Here is a 15,354-nt window from a genome sequence, read left to right as displayed (position 1 = left end):
TGAGAGATCAAAACACATAGCCTATATCATCCTTTAATTGTCAAAAGATACTAAAGAGAACTTTCTTACCCTGTTTCACTTAAGACTAACAGCTTGGAGGGAAAAAAAATCAGAGGCCTTTGTTCTCTGCAAATTCACTGGGCAGCCGTGTACAGTCCGGTGGTTCAAAGCTTTCATGATCTGTCCTCTGAGACCTTTGGAAAAACAACCCATGAGTACACAAGGCTTTCTTTTTAAATTGGATTATTCTTTAATGAGGATATGATTTGCTCAGGGTTATGTCAACTCCAAGCACCCTAGTTATGCTTCTTGGTGAGAATGTACAAGCCTCTCAGCACAGCCCAGCTTCTCTCTGTTGCATCTCTATCAAGGTCCTTCCTAGCAACAGCTGAAGGGAGCAGTTGAATGAAGATGTTCATTAATATAGACGGGTGACTTGTTAGCACAAGAACTTTCCAGCTAGAGTTGGGTGCAGAGTCCCTGACTCTTTCATCTTAAACACTGTGATACTGCTCACTTTAGGTTGGAGCTTCTCAGTGACATTCGGGGCTGGCCATTCTTAGTTGTGGGAGCCTGTCCTGGGCATTGGAGCATGTTTAGCAGCATCCTTGGGCTCTACCCACTAGATGCCAGTATCACCTCCAAGTGGTGACAACCAAAAATGTCTCTAAACATTGCCAAATGTCCCTTGGGGGGCAAAATTGCCCCCATTTCAGAACCTTTGTTACAAACTTATCAACTTCTAGCCAATAGTTCCAACAGGGAACTGCTGTAGGGCTCTAAATGTGTAAAACAATGAGGGAGGGGGCTTGTGATCTGATCTGATTGCTGCTTTGAGACTGTCCCTTGGCTGCTACTTACAGGGAGAAAGGAGACAAGAAGGTATTCCAAGAGACTTGCTCAATTCATGGTACTAGTCCAGGCAAGAAGAAATAATGGCATAGAGTGGGATTTTAGCAGTAGGAATGGAGAAGAAAGGAGGCGTTGGAGAAATGTTTGGAGAGAGAGCTACAAGCCACCGGAACAAGTTGATGGACTAGAAAATATGTGGGCAAAACAGATCAGCATCTAAGATGGCTCTTAGATTGTTGGCGCTCAGTACTACGTACTGACATGTAGAATATAACAGGAGAAACTGGTGGAATGGGGGAATTCTGGGGGAGGTAGGAAGCATCACGAATCCTGCTTTGGACTGGGCAGAGTGGCTCACATCTGTAATCCCAGCACTTTGGGAGGCCAAGGTGGGCAGATCACTTGAGGCCAGGAGTTTGAGACCAGCCTGGCCAACATGGCGAAACCCCATCTCTACTAAAAATACAAAAATTAGCTGGGTGTGGTGGCACACACCTGTAATTCCAGCTACTTGGGAGACTGAGGTAGGAGAATCACTTGAACCCAAGAGGCAGAGGTTGCAGTGAACCAATGAGCCAATGAGCTGAGATTGCACCACTGCACTCCAGCCTGGGCAACAGAGTGAGACTTCCTCTCAAAAAAAAAAAAAGAATCCTGCTTTGAGCATGTCAGGTTTGAGATCTCAACTGCCAGCTCATCAGGGATGGTGAGGAGATTGCTGGGTTCAAGAGTCCTAGAACTCAGGGAAGAGGAGTTGGGAAAATAGGTTTGGTGAGAAGACAGACAGTATTTGAAGCTATAGGGAAGTGAGTGTAGATGGAAAAGAATTGAGAACTTCAAACTCTTGGCAACTCTATAATTTCAAGCTCCATTTTCAACCTCACCCTGCCACAGATTAGAGGCAACACATTAAAAATGGAAGAGGCTAGCAGAGACTTAGACTAGCTTGATTTAGCATGAAACCCAGTTAAGTTTGAATTCGACATAAACAGTGAATAATTTTTAACTAAGTGTACTTCGAACATACTCATTTTGTCTCACAATCCTAAATGGAGACCAACACCAGGGAAAGATGGCAATGTTTGATGATCATGATGTGTGCCCTGAGACACAGCAAATGGAACAATGCTTGACACCTTCTTTGAGAAGATGGGCAAATGTGCAGCATGTTTGAAAATGTATTTCCAAAATGAGATGTGTGACAAAGAGTTAAACATTCCTACAACAATCACAACCACAACCACCCCTGAAGAGGAAGCCTCAACCTCCCAATCCTCTATGCTAGCTACAAAACTAGAGCTGAATTTTCTGGGCCACTCCATAGGCCTAAGGGACAAGAAAGCACCTTAGCAGATAGAAGAAGATGTGAGAACCCATTATTATAACTGGGCAAGAAACTCAAAAGCAACAGTAGTCTTTATTGTTATGGCACAAAACACTTTACAAACCGTTGATTTAACAGTTACTCTATGTTTTGTAGGTGAAGAAACTAAGACCTTGTGATGAGGTGTGCAAACAGTGGAGCCAGATAAAACCCAGGTCTTTTGACTCCTAAGCATAAACTACTCAGGGATTCACCAAGTGTGGGACACAAAATGAGAACACATACAATATCATGGCCCTTGAGTTGAGCTGTCCTGCAGAACCCTGCTAGGCCATGCATGCTGGGTCATGCAGAGGAGGCCCCCAGGTGGCTCAGGGCAGTGTTCATTGCCTAACTGGCACTGAAGTCCTGTACTTCAATATTTTATCATCCAGTCAGACATGCTGGTGCTTACGAGCTGAATACTGACCTTGTTCCCAACCTATCTTCTATCATGCCTTCTTTTTGTAGGGTCTTGTCTCCTCATGTCACAAAAACACAGAAATTTCTTTCCAGCACAAACTACCTAAAAGGGAAGGATAAACCAGATTGTCTGCTCTCTGAAGCATTTGTAGACAGACAACTTTTAAATAGAAGTGCATGCATGAGGTTCTAAAGCTGTACAGGAACAGCAAGCCCCAGCCAGAGATCCTTCTAGAAAGAGAAACTCAAACTCCTGCCGTGACTATCGAAAATGAGAGTGTGGGAGATTCGGCTGTTCAGAGAAAAGCTGGTCTCTTTGCTTCAGGTGAAATCTCAAGATTATGAAGTAAACTTAAAATAATCATAGAGTTGCCTCCTCTAGCGTGGCTGGTTAAGTATGTTGAGTGTAGATTTAAGGAAGAAAGCTATGGAGAACAATTTGAGTGGCAAGTGTCTAATGAGTGTAGTGACTGCCTAGAATATTTCTTTTGTATTATCCTTGAATACCTGATCTATGGACTATACATATCATTTGACCCTAATACAAACCTGATTTTGAAAATACATAACACATATTATGTCTAGACTACAATCAAGCTTAAAAGTTTTACAAATTGCCTGTTTGTGCTGTCTGTAAGGATGTATTTCTAAAATCTCACTGTAGGGAAAGGAAACTGGCGGAGGTGGAGTGGGGAGTGAAGACAGGAGAGTGTCTTTCTTTGCTGTAGAGGAAATGGTTTGGTTTAATCTGAAACCACAATCACCATTTTATTCCATGAATCCCTGGTGCTCCTAGAACACTAGATCTTTTCTTTCCAGTGTTCCTTCCCTACTGCAGTGGGGACTCCACCTGATATTCTTACCATCACTCTTTGTTCGTCTGCTTATTTCTGCCCACCCCTATCGTGTCCAGTTGGCATCTTTTTGTTTTCTTGCTGGAAATCATGAATTTCCTATTTCCATGCTACAGGTTGATTCTCTTTCATTTCTCAGTAGCCTTCACTTCTGTGTGTCATGGTTGGTTGCTGTCCCCCTATCTCAGGGTACCTCTCTACCCATTAGGGACTAGAGTTCAAGTTTAACACTTTGTCCTCACAGCTGTGTATTGCTGCACTTGATGACATAATATTATACCACTGACCTAAGAGTGGAATGACTTTAGTGTATATATCAGTCACCTATTGCTGCATAACAAATAATCCTAAAATGTAACAACTTCAAACAACAATATTTATTACCTCACAGTTTCTGTGGGACAGGAATCTGGGAGTGGCTTAGCTGGGTCCTCTGGTTCAGGTCTCTTACAGGTCTGTACGGAATCAAGGCTGGACTCAAAGTGTTGAGCAGGGGATCATCTCAAGGCTAACCTGGAGGAGAAGACACTTCCAAGTTCATGCAAATGGTTGTGGGCAGGATTTGCTTCCTCATAGGCTGTTGGACTGAGGGCCTCCATTCCTAGCTAGCTATTGGCCAGAAGCCACCCTCTGTTTCTTGCTGCATGAGACTTTCTGTAGGGCAGTTCCCAATACGACGGCCTGCTTCACCAGAGAGAACAAATAAGAAGAGCCAGAAAGAAAGCACAGCTGAAATAACAGTCTTTAGAACTTAATCTTGAAAGTAATATCCCATGAATTGTGCCACATTCTGTTTGCCAATGTCAATTTACTAGGTCCAACCTACACTCAAAGCGGGGACTACACAAGGGCATGAACACCAGGAGTGGGGAATTGTGGGGGCCATTTTAGAAGGTGCCAACCACTGTATAATGGTGCAACATGGCATGAAATTTTTAAATTCACATGGATTTAAGCAGTAAAGTGTTTAGAGATCACTACTCTTTGCCAGTTTATTCCAAAACATCAAATCCACTCAGAACATGAGAAATCTAGGCTAGAACTGTGTATATGAGGTCACAAGGACCCTGGCTCTGATTTGTATGCAGTGCAGGCCCAAGCTGATGTCCTTCCTGCCCTTTCTAGCAACCTCCCTATCATCACCTGCTGGCTTTTGCATTTCTCCTAGCCCTTTCAGACACCCACCTGCCCATCCATCTACCTTCCTACCACTGCCAGCCCACTCCCTTGCTCCTAATGTCTGCTCCACTTTCTAATGCCACATGCGTGGGGTCTCCCAAATGGTCTGTAGCCCAACTCTCTGGATATGGTAATCCAGCTATCTGAATATCCCCTCATCCACTTAAGCTTGATCTAGTCCAAATTTCTGTTCTTTCCTAGTCTGGAAGTCTAGTTCCTAAGAACTTGCTTCTTCTAGTCTGGTCCTTCGTATTACCTGATAACTGCTTGTTCTGACCCATGAAATGGACTCAGCTGTATGTTGAGTTATGGAGAGTAGCCAATAACATCATGGAAAATAAATTTGTTAAATGGATTGTGATTGGTTTTACGTAGTTAAAAATGGCAGCCAGGAGAGCCTTTTGGCTGAATTTTCCAATTTTTCCACAGGTTTTTTTAATTAGATATGGATACAATTGAAAATTTGGCTCCTGTACGTTTAGGGAAGCTGCTTAAGAAATTGTTGCAAAGCTACCGTCTCCGTGAAAATGAAGAGAGGAGGATCATCAAAATCTAAGAAGGAGACAAAGAAAAATGGCAACTAAATGCAATGTGGTGTCCTGGGTGGGATCCTGGAACAGAAAAATGACATTAGTGGAAAAACTGGTGACATTCAAATAAAGTCTGGGATTTAGTTAATTGTAATGCACCAATGACAGTTTCTTAATTTTGACAAAGGTACTCAAGTCATGTAAGATGTTAACCATGGGAAAATTGGGTAAGGGGTTAAAAAAATAAACACTAAGGGGAAATTTGGATAATTTTTATGTTGTGAAGAAACCCTTCAAAAAAGCATAAGGATGTGGGGTTTTGTTTTGTTTTGTTTTGTTTTTAAGAGGATGTGATTCCAGGATCACTTCTGTTTCCTCCCTGGTCCAGATGCCATCTCTTAGGTCAAGACTGTGAGGTAAGCATTTTCCAAGGGAACCACATGCTCGGTGTCCACATTCTTCCTAGCTCAGAATGGTTAGAAACAGATGTTTCCACACAAGAATTTCAGCACAGAGTCGGTTTCTCTGCCGAGAAACACACCCACCCTCATGTGTATTTGTTAATTTCTTCCCAACACATTGCTCTCGATTGTAGCAACAGTTTTCCAACCACAAACATATGAAGTCCTGGCTTCAGTGGCCTCCTAGAAGTGCATACTATTATCAGGAAAGCTTGGCCAGTCCCCTAGATGAAGAAAAATGTGAATTTCACTTCCTGACATTTTCAGTGTGGGTGAACCCAGGTAAGCAAGTGTCCCTGACCTCAAACACGATGTTTCCGTTTATTTTGGATGGCCACTGCTGAAAAGTGTCCTGCAGAAGGGCTAGGTCCAAATCAATCTGGTAAGCATATTGCAGAGGAACTAAAATGAAACCCTTCTAATGTGACCACCAGATCGTCAGAGAATGTGTTCAACATGACATCTCCTAATTGTGGCTTTTTCCTGCAGCTAGGGAGAGGCCAAGCGTAGTTTTTTGAGGAGTGAAACTTCAACAGCAAACCGCTTGGATAATTACTCAAGGTTTTCCCTACAGTATTTTCTAAGGCAAGGTGTAAGTAAAATTAAGGCTGTTTTGAACATGTATTCTCTCTGCAGGATAATAAGGATAATATTTAAGAATCTGTTATTGATTTATGCAGCATGTGTTTGCTGTCTTCAAGAAAGACAGTGACAAGGCTTTTCAAATGGAGGATCTGATTTTCGCTCAAGACGGTGCATGTTTTAAAAGCAGTTGTTTTACCACTATTAGAATATTATTTAAGGGTGGGGCGCACTTGTAATCCCAGCACTTTGGGAGGCCGAGGCGGGCAGATCACCTGAGGTCAGGAGTTGAGACCAGTCTGGCCAACATGGTGAAACCCTGTCTGTACTAAAAATACAAAAATTAGCCAGGCATGGCGGTTTGTGCCTGTAGTCCCAGATACTCAGGAGGCTGAGGCAGGAGAATTGCTTGAACCCAGGAGGTAGAGGTTGCAGTGAGCCGAGATTGTGCCACTGCACTCCAGCCTGGGGGATAGACTCCGTCTCAAAAAAAAAAAAGAATATTATTTAAGAAAATGAAACATCTATACAGCCAGTGTCTCCCTTGCAAGACAAAAGGACCCCCCTTTTAAAAATAGGTTAGTAAAAATCAGTAGATAAGCCTTAATATGAAGAGATGCACTGATGATAAAATTATTAACTTAATGATAAAATTATTAATAATTACTAGTTTATTTTTCTGTGTTTTATTACAGAGAAAAATGGTAAGAACAATGTTTTCTTTCTTTCCTGTGTAGATCATGTTCTTCTTATGTTGTGAATAAAGTTCTAATTTCTTACCTGCTTGTGTCTGCCATGCAGACCAGCATGTGGATACCACAGTGCTGGACAGGGAGGAATTAATTTTCATTTTATAGCTCTATGATGTGTATATACCCTGGGGCCACGTGGGATATCATCTTTGTGGGATAAATAAGTTACAAGGCTGAAGTCTTTGATTTCCCTATAGAGTTCCAGAACCCTCTTCTCAGGGCTGTTTCAGAGGGCAGTGGCTTCACACTTCACAGAGATCCGGAGAATGGGACCTATCTCAATGACAATGCCCACAATAAATAGTAATTGACTTTTCAATTATATGATATCAATGATACTATAATCCTGAGTTTCTCAACCTCTGCACTATTGACATTTGGGGCCAGATCATTCTTTGTTGGGGGCCTAGGGGCGTGTCCTGCTGTAACTACCTGATGGGTTCTCCTTGCCCACTGCCTAGACAGCCAAGTTACCAAGACAGGGAAATTGTAATAGACAGAGAGTTTAATTCACGCAGAGCTTGCTGCATGGGAGACCAGAGTGGTATGGGAGACCAGAGTTTTATTATTAGTTAAATCAGTCTTCCAAAAATTCTGGGATCGGGGTTTTTAAGGATAATTTGGTAGGTAAGGGGTTAGAAAGGGGAGTGCTGATTGGTCGGGTAAGAGATGAAATCATAGGGAGTTGAAGCTGTCCTCTTGGTGCTGAGTCGGTTCCTGAGTGGGAGTCACAAGGCCAGATGAGCCAGTTTATCAGTCTGGGTGGCGTCAGCTGATGCATTGGAATGCAGGGTCTGCAAAATATCTCAAGCACTGATCTCAGGTTTTACAGCAGTGACTCTTAAAACCATAATTTTTAATCCTGTGGCTAATTTGTTACTCCTGCTAAGGCAGTCTAGTCCCCAGGCAGGAAGGAGGTTTGTTTTGGAAAAAGGCTGTTACCGTCTTTGTTTCAAAGTTAAACTATAAACTAAGTTCCTCCCAAAGTTAGTTTGGCCTACGTTCAGGAATGAACAAGAACAGCTTGAAAGTTAAAAGCAAGATGGTGTCAGTTATGTCAGATCTCTTCCACTGTCATAGTTTTCTCAGTTATAACTTTTGCAAAGGTGGTTTCACTGCACATGGCAGGATGTTTAGCAGCGTCCCTGGCCTCTCTCCATTAGATACCAGTAGTATATCCCAAGTATATCCCAAGTTGTGACAACCAAACTGTCTTCAGATTTTATGGAATGTCCCCTGGAGGACACAACACCCCCCCATACCCACACCTATTTGAGAACCACTGCTATCTTCAACAGGGCAGAAATTGTTGACCAAGAGCATCTAGGGAAGAGGCCAAAAAGATAAAAGGAATGATACTTCAGGTTTAAAGGCTTTAAAAGCCCGTATATTACCGCCTTTTTTTTAATGCAAACAAGATGCTGCAAATGTGGGCAATCGTGCAAGCACATAGGACCTGGCTTTTGCATAGGGATGGCCACGCACTTTGCTAGGCCCCTAGGTTGCAATGGGCACCCCTGGAGAAGGCTGCCAGGATTCACCCCATAGGTGCACACCAGCCCACCAGGGATGTCATGCCTGGGCCAGAGTAAATAAACACAAGCTTCTCTAAATAGCCCAGCCCAGGCAAAGGAAGGAATGAAGGACAAAGAAGGCTTGCTAGGCAGGCATTTGTTTCTTGCATGTAATCTTGTTTTAAAAAACTTAAGATAAAATTCACATAATATAAACTTCACCATTTTAGTCACTTTAAAGTGTACAATTCATGACTTTTAGTGCAACCATCACCTCTATCTAATTCCCGAGCATTTTTATCACCCCAAAAGAAATCCATATCTTTTTTTTCTTTTTCTTCCTTTTTTTTTTTTTTGTTTGAGACGGAGTCTCACTCTATCGCCCAGGCTGGGGTGCAGTGACATGATCTTGAGTCACTGTAACCTCTGCCTCCTGGGTTCAAGCAATTCTCCTGCTTCAGCCTCCTGAGTAGCTGAGATTACAGGCGCATGCCACCACGCCTGGCTAACTTTGTTTATTTTTAGTAGAGATGGGGTTTCACCATGTTGGCCAGACTGGTCTCCAACTCCTGACCTCAAGTGATCTGCCCGCCTCAGCCTCCCAAAGTGCTGGGATTACAGGCGTGAGCCACCGCGCCTGACCTAAGAAATCCATATCTATTAAGCAGTCACTCCCCTTTCCTTCCTCTCCTAGTCCTATGCAACTACTAATCTACCTTCTGTCTCTCTGTGGATTTGCTTATTCTGGACATTCATATAAATGGAACGATATATGGCCTTTTATTTCTTGCTTCTTTTACTCAGCATGATTTTAGTGTTCATCCATGTTGTAGCACAGCTCAGGACTTCATTCCTTTATATTGCCAAATAATATTCCATTGTATGGGTATACCACACATGTGTTTATTCATTCATCAGTTAATGGATATTTGGGTTGTTTTCACCTTTTGGCTATTATGAATAATACTGCTATGAACATGCGTGTACAAGTTTTTGGTTGAGTACCTATTTTTAATTCTTTTGTTTATATATCTAGAAGTGGAATTGCTGGGTTATATGGTAATTCTATGGAGAGTAACCAACTTGCAATCTGTAAATCTAAGGTGGTTGGCTTTTATTCTATTATTATTTAAAAATTTACGTTGACCAGACTTGAACACAATGCCAGTGATAGCTTCTAAAAGGCCCTAGAATAGACCTTCCTTAACCTTGGATTTCAAATGCTCTTGGACAATCTCTGGATTAGTTGCAAGAGAGCATAAAGTCTCTAGAAATTGGGTGTCAATTTTGTGCATGTGCAAATGTGAACTTTACTGAGAAGGTTAGTTGTTTTTAGTAGGATCTCAAAGAGTTCCATGAGCCCCTCTGAACCTGAGACCTCTGCATTAGAAATATCATTCTGCTGCTTTAAGAAAGAAAAGGGTTTCAATCCTGGTGTTGATGCTTGAGAGTAGTGTGATCACTGGCAAACATCAAGATTTCTGAGCTCCTTATCTGTAAAATGGTAGCAGTGACAATACCTACCACATTGTGCTGTCATAAACCTTCACCGTAATTGCACCTGTGGATACATCTAAGAGAGCCTGGCACAAGGGGGCTGCTCAGGAAGTGCAGACTGCCCTGGGGAGGGGGCATCAGCTCATCTTTTGGATGTTTGAAAGTCCTGTCCTTTATTGAATGTGTCCTGAACAACTCATCTTCTGTAGGGGAGATCGAACACCAAAACAGACTCTTACACTGCTAAGAGTAGACATGTTTTACAAAACGCAAACTGAAATTAATGTTTTTAGAATGTCTAAGTAATTCCTTGAAAAAAATCTTTTTAGGCTACAATTAATAAAACGAATTTAATAAATTCAAATTCTTCTCCTAATAATTTGATACTATCCTCAATCCCTGGCCTTGGGTGTTAATGTGTTTTCTTTCTCCCTTCCCCTCCCTTAACCTCCCCTCCCCTAGCCTCCTTTCCTCTCCTCTCCTCTCCTCTCTTCCCCTCCCCTCCCCTTCCATCTCATCTCCTCTCCTCTTCTCCCCTTCCCTTTCCTTTCTTTTCCCTTCCTTTTAGTCTTGTTCCCAGATAGTCTGAGTTTAATGAGAAATGGCTACCCCAGGGCACCACTACCTATCCAACTGGGCAAACAAGGAACCACGGTATTATCTGTGAAACCATTTTATTTCCTACTCACGCCCACCCTTTCGTTGAGTCCATATCACTTCCTGACCATGGCAGCTCCCTAACACAATTCTTCCACTGTCTTTGCTCTCTCTTCTAAATTACTACCACAGCCTCCTCCTAAGTGGTCCCCAGCATTCTTCTGCCCACCTGCCCCCCATGACATCATTTACTGATTCTCAACACTTCTGTCCAGGTGATCCTTTCATACTGCCAATCTGATTAATCCACCCCTTGTAGAAATGCTTTGATGGCACCTCTGCATAAAAGCCACAATGTTAGCAGAGACAACTGTGTAATCTGGTCTATACTTTCCACTCTGGAATTATTGCTTACCATCGTCTCCCCCTTTCAGAGGTGTTTCCCATTCTTGAACATGCCAAGCTCCCTCCGACCTCAGGATCTTTGTACAGGCTGGTCCCTCTACTTGGAGCACTCTCTACCACCACCTTCTTCACCTGCTAACACCCAACAATCCTTGATGTTTTAAGGCAAACATGGTGTCCTCAGAAGCATTGTATCTTAACCTCCTACCCACAGATTAATTGCTTCTATCAAGACAGTCATAGCACTTATCACAATTATACATTTACAGTTATCCGATTACTGGATTATAGTTGATCTCACCCAGTAGAATGGAAATTCCATGAGGGCAAGGGCTTTGTTTTGGCTTTGTTTTTTATTTTGTATTGCCAGCGCCTTACAGTGTATACATACATATAATTCCAGAAAGAAAGAATGCTAAATTCATATATAATGCTAAACATGGTAAAAATATGACACTAAACTTACCTAAAGAAGAAAACTATTGTTGAGAGATTTACATCAGTAGACCTCGAAGAGTGGTCCTCAGACACCTGAGGGTCTGTGAGAACTTTTAGGTGTTTCATGAAGTTGAAACTATTCTCATAGTATCTCGAAGATGGTATTTGTCTTTTTCACTGGGTTGATATTTTGCACTAATGTTGCCAGGGAATGGAGAGTAAAACTGCTAGCACCTAAGCATGAGCCAAGGTGTTCTTCCCCATTATACACTTGAAGGACAAAACAAATGCCAGTCAAAGTTATTACTCTTAGTAAATTTCGGAGCACACAGTTTTAAATTCTGTGTGACAGAACAAGAAGTACATCTGAATCATTTCAATTGCATACCAAGCTTCATATATTGTCTCAAGGACAAGCCCTCAGTGACTGGTGGTTGAGGTGAGGTGCCACTGTATGAGTTGCCAACTAAACTAGCTGCTGTTTTCATGTAACACTATTTTAACTTGAAAGGACAACTGACAACTAGTCATTATTCAGATTTGGGGGCTAGGCAGACATTTTCTCAAAATGAATGATACAAGTCTGTCACTTTAAGGAAAACGATTGACAGTATTTGATGCAAATAATACAATGAGTTTTCAAGTGACAATTAAAATTTAAGAAAACTTGAATCTGCCCCCAGGAGCTTGATAGCTTTACAACACTTAAAGACTTCTCTGATGAGATCTGTAGTATTAATGAGTGTGATGTTAAAATATTGTATGAGGAAAATCTGCACAGCTCAACAAATCAATATATTCCTAACAACCAACAAGATGTTAGAAAATTGTGCATGGGTAAAGGATACGTTCAAAATGCGAGATATGCCAATGGGTTTTAATGTAACAGATTAGGAAAAGTACAACAGTATGGTTTCAAATCTCACAATGCATCTTTTCTTTAGGAAACCATCACTTGCGATTTGGCATAGTATCAAAGATGAGTATCCACGGCTATCTAAAAAGGCTATCAAGATACTCTCCTCGGCCGGGCGCGGTGGCTCAAGCCTGTAATCCCAGCACTTTGGGAGGCCGAGGCGGGTGGATCACGAGGTCAGGAGATCGAGACCATCCTGGCTAACATGGTGAAACCCCGTCTCTACTAAAAATACAAAAAATTAGCCAGGTGTAGTGGCAGGTGCCTGTAGTCCCAGCTACTCGGGAGCCTGAGGCAGGAGAATGGCATGAACCTGGGAGGCGGAGCTTGCAGTGAATCTAGATGGAGCCACTGCACTCCAGCTGGGGCGACAAAGCGAGACTCCGTCTCAAAAAAAAAAAAAAAGAAAAAAGTAAGGGGTGGGGTGGTAGGCGCGGTGGCTCACGCCTGTAATCCCAGCACTTTGGGAGGCCAATGCGGACGGATCACGAGGTCAGGAGATCGAGACCATCCTGGCTAACATGGTGAAACCCCGTCTCTACTAAAAATACAAAAAACTAGCCGGGCGAGGTGGCGGGCGCCTGTAGTCCCAGCTACTCGGAGGCTGAGGCAGGAGAATGGCGTGAACCTGGGAGGCGGAGCTTGCAGTGAGCCGAGATCGCGCCACTGCACTCCAGCCTGGGTGACACAGCGCGAGACTCCGTCTCAAAAAAAAAAAAAAAAAAAAAAGATACTCTCCTCATTTCTAAATACGTATTTGTTTGAGGCTGGATTTTCTCCATATTCATATTTCTCAACCAAAATAATGTTTCACAATATATTGAATACAGAAGTAAAGGAAACAAAAATATTTCACTCAAAATACCCTTTCTTTCCTTTCCTTTCTTTCCTTTCTTTTCTTTTTCTTTCCTTCCTTTCTTCTCCTTTCTTTCCCTTTCTTTCTTTCCTTCCTTCCTTCCTTCCTTCCTTCCTTCCTTCCTTCCTTCCTTCCTTCCTTCCTTCCTTCCTTTCTTTCTTTCTTTCTTTCTTTCTTTCTTTCTTTCTTTCTTTCCTTCTTTCTTTCTTTCTTTCTTTCTCTCTCTCTCTCTCTCTCTCTCTCTCTCTCTCTCTTTCTTTTTGAAACAGGATCTCACTCTGTTTCCCGGGCTGGAGTGCAGTGGCACCATCTTGACTCACTGCAACCTCCACCTCCCAGGTTCAAGCAATTCTTATGCCTCAGCCTCCCGAGTAGCTGGGACTACAGGCACACACCACCGCACCTGGCTAATTTTTGCGTTTTTAGTAGAGATGGGGTTTCACCATGTTGGTCAGGCCGGTCTTGAACTCCTAACCTCTGGTGATCCACTGGCCTCAGCTTCCCAAAATGCTGGAATTACAGGCGTGAGCTATCGCACCTGTCCCCAAAATATGTTTCTTTGATATATCTCAAGGTGGCTATTCAGAGGGACTAGAAACATGCAGATAGCTAAAAAGTTGCTTTTTGTGGGGGGAGATTTGTATCTGTGGAGAAAAATCTGCATTGGTGAAATACACAGCCACGCTTTCTCTACCCCCATGCCCCTTGTCCAGATCTAGGAAGGATTGGCTAGAGAGACTGGGAGTCTGACAGCTTTGGGGGCCTGACAGAAACATATTTTTTTCTGAGAGCTGCTACCTGTGAGGTTTCATCTGCATAACAGGACTGCCTTTGCTAGCCAAGCCTCTCCTTTTCTCTCCCCTCCACAACCACTCTTGCTGTGCTCCAAGCCTCCTTTCTTTCTGTAACCTCAAGATGGTATTAAAGCATCACTCATCTGGCCCTTTCTTTGAGTTTTCATATTTTGTATGATTCCCATGTGCACATTGATAAGTTTGTATGCCTTTTCTCCTATTAATCTACCTTTTGTCAGTTGATTTTCAGTGAACCATCAGAAGGTGAAGTGGAAGTTTTCCTTTGGCCCCTGCAGAAGCAAATATGAGAATCCAACTGCTTTTATTTAGGCAGGCACTGAAGAGACAGCAAAATGTAAGACAATGCCATTCTTCTCAATAAATTTATTTTTTAATCTAGAAAATAGTTATTTTCGTAAAACACATTTTTATATTGACACACATTAGGTTAATTATTGTGATTTTTAAGTAATAAATATTTAAATTTTTTTCTCAGTTTTAATTTCTAATACAGTGAGCACCAATTGATATAATCCACATAAACACAAACTCTTTGCCATCCTCCATGATTCTTAAGACCGTAAATGATTCCTGAGGCCAAAATGTTTGAGAATTGCTGACTTTCATTATAAAGATTTCCATTTTAACATTTTTGAAATTGCTGATAGTATTAGAAAGAATGCAAATATGAAGTAACCAAATTGTAGAATTTGTAGAGGTGGGAAAGCAGATATTCCTCACTTTATTTTATTTTCGAGACAAGGTCTGGCTCTATTGCCCAGGCTGGAGTGCAGTGGCACAAACTTGGCTCACTGCAACCTCCGCCTCCCACCTCAGCCTCCCAAGTAGCTGGGACTACAGGCACCACACCACCACCCATGGCTAATTTTTGTATTTTTTGTAGAGATGGGGTTTATGCCATGTTGCCAAGGCTGATCTTGTACTCCTGGGCTCAAGTGATCTACCTGCCTCGGCCTCCCAAAGTGTTGGGATTATAGGCATGTGCCACCGTGCCCGGTCCTCACTTATTTTAGTAATAACTCCCTTAAGTAAAAAAATCTGCTGTATAAATTCTAAAGCAAAAAAGCTGAGAACAGAGTCACTCATATGCACCTATTTACAAACATAGGAGTAGTATCCAATGACCAATTACCATGTCCAAATGCCTGTTTCCAAGTATGCATAACATATAGGTGAGGGGAAAATGTCAAAAGCATAAATGTTAGTCGAAGGACAACTCTGATTCGTTTGAACTGTTTGATTACTAGTCTGTAATTACTAATCACTAGTTCAAACACATTTTCACTCTTGGAAAAAAGTGACCTGACAAGACTGGATCAG

This window comes from Theropithecus gelada, chromosome X (assembly GCF_003255815.1).
Source record: "Theropithecus gelada isolate Dixy chromosome X, Tgel_1.0, whole genome shotgun sequence".
NCBI lineage: Eukaryota > Metazoa > Chordata > Mammalia > Primates > Cercopithecidae > Theropithecus > Theropithecus gelada.
The sequence above is the reverse complement of the archived record's forward strand: the minus strand, read 5'-3'. Positions refer to the sequence as shown.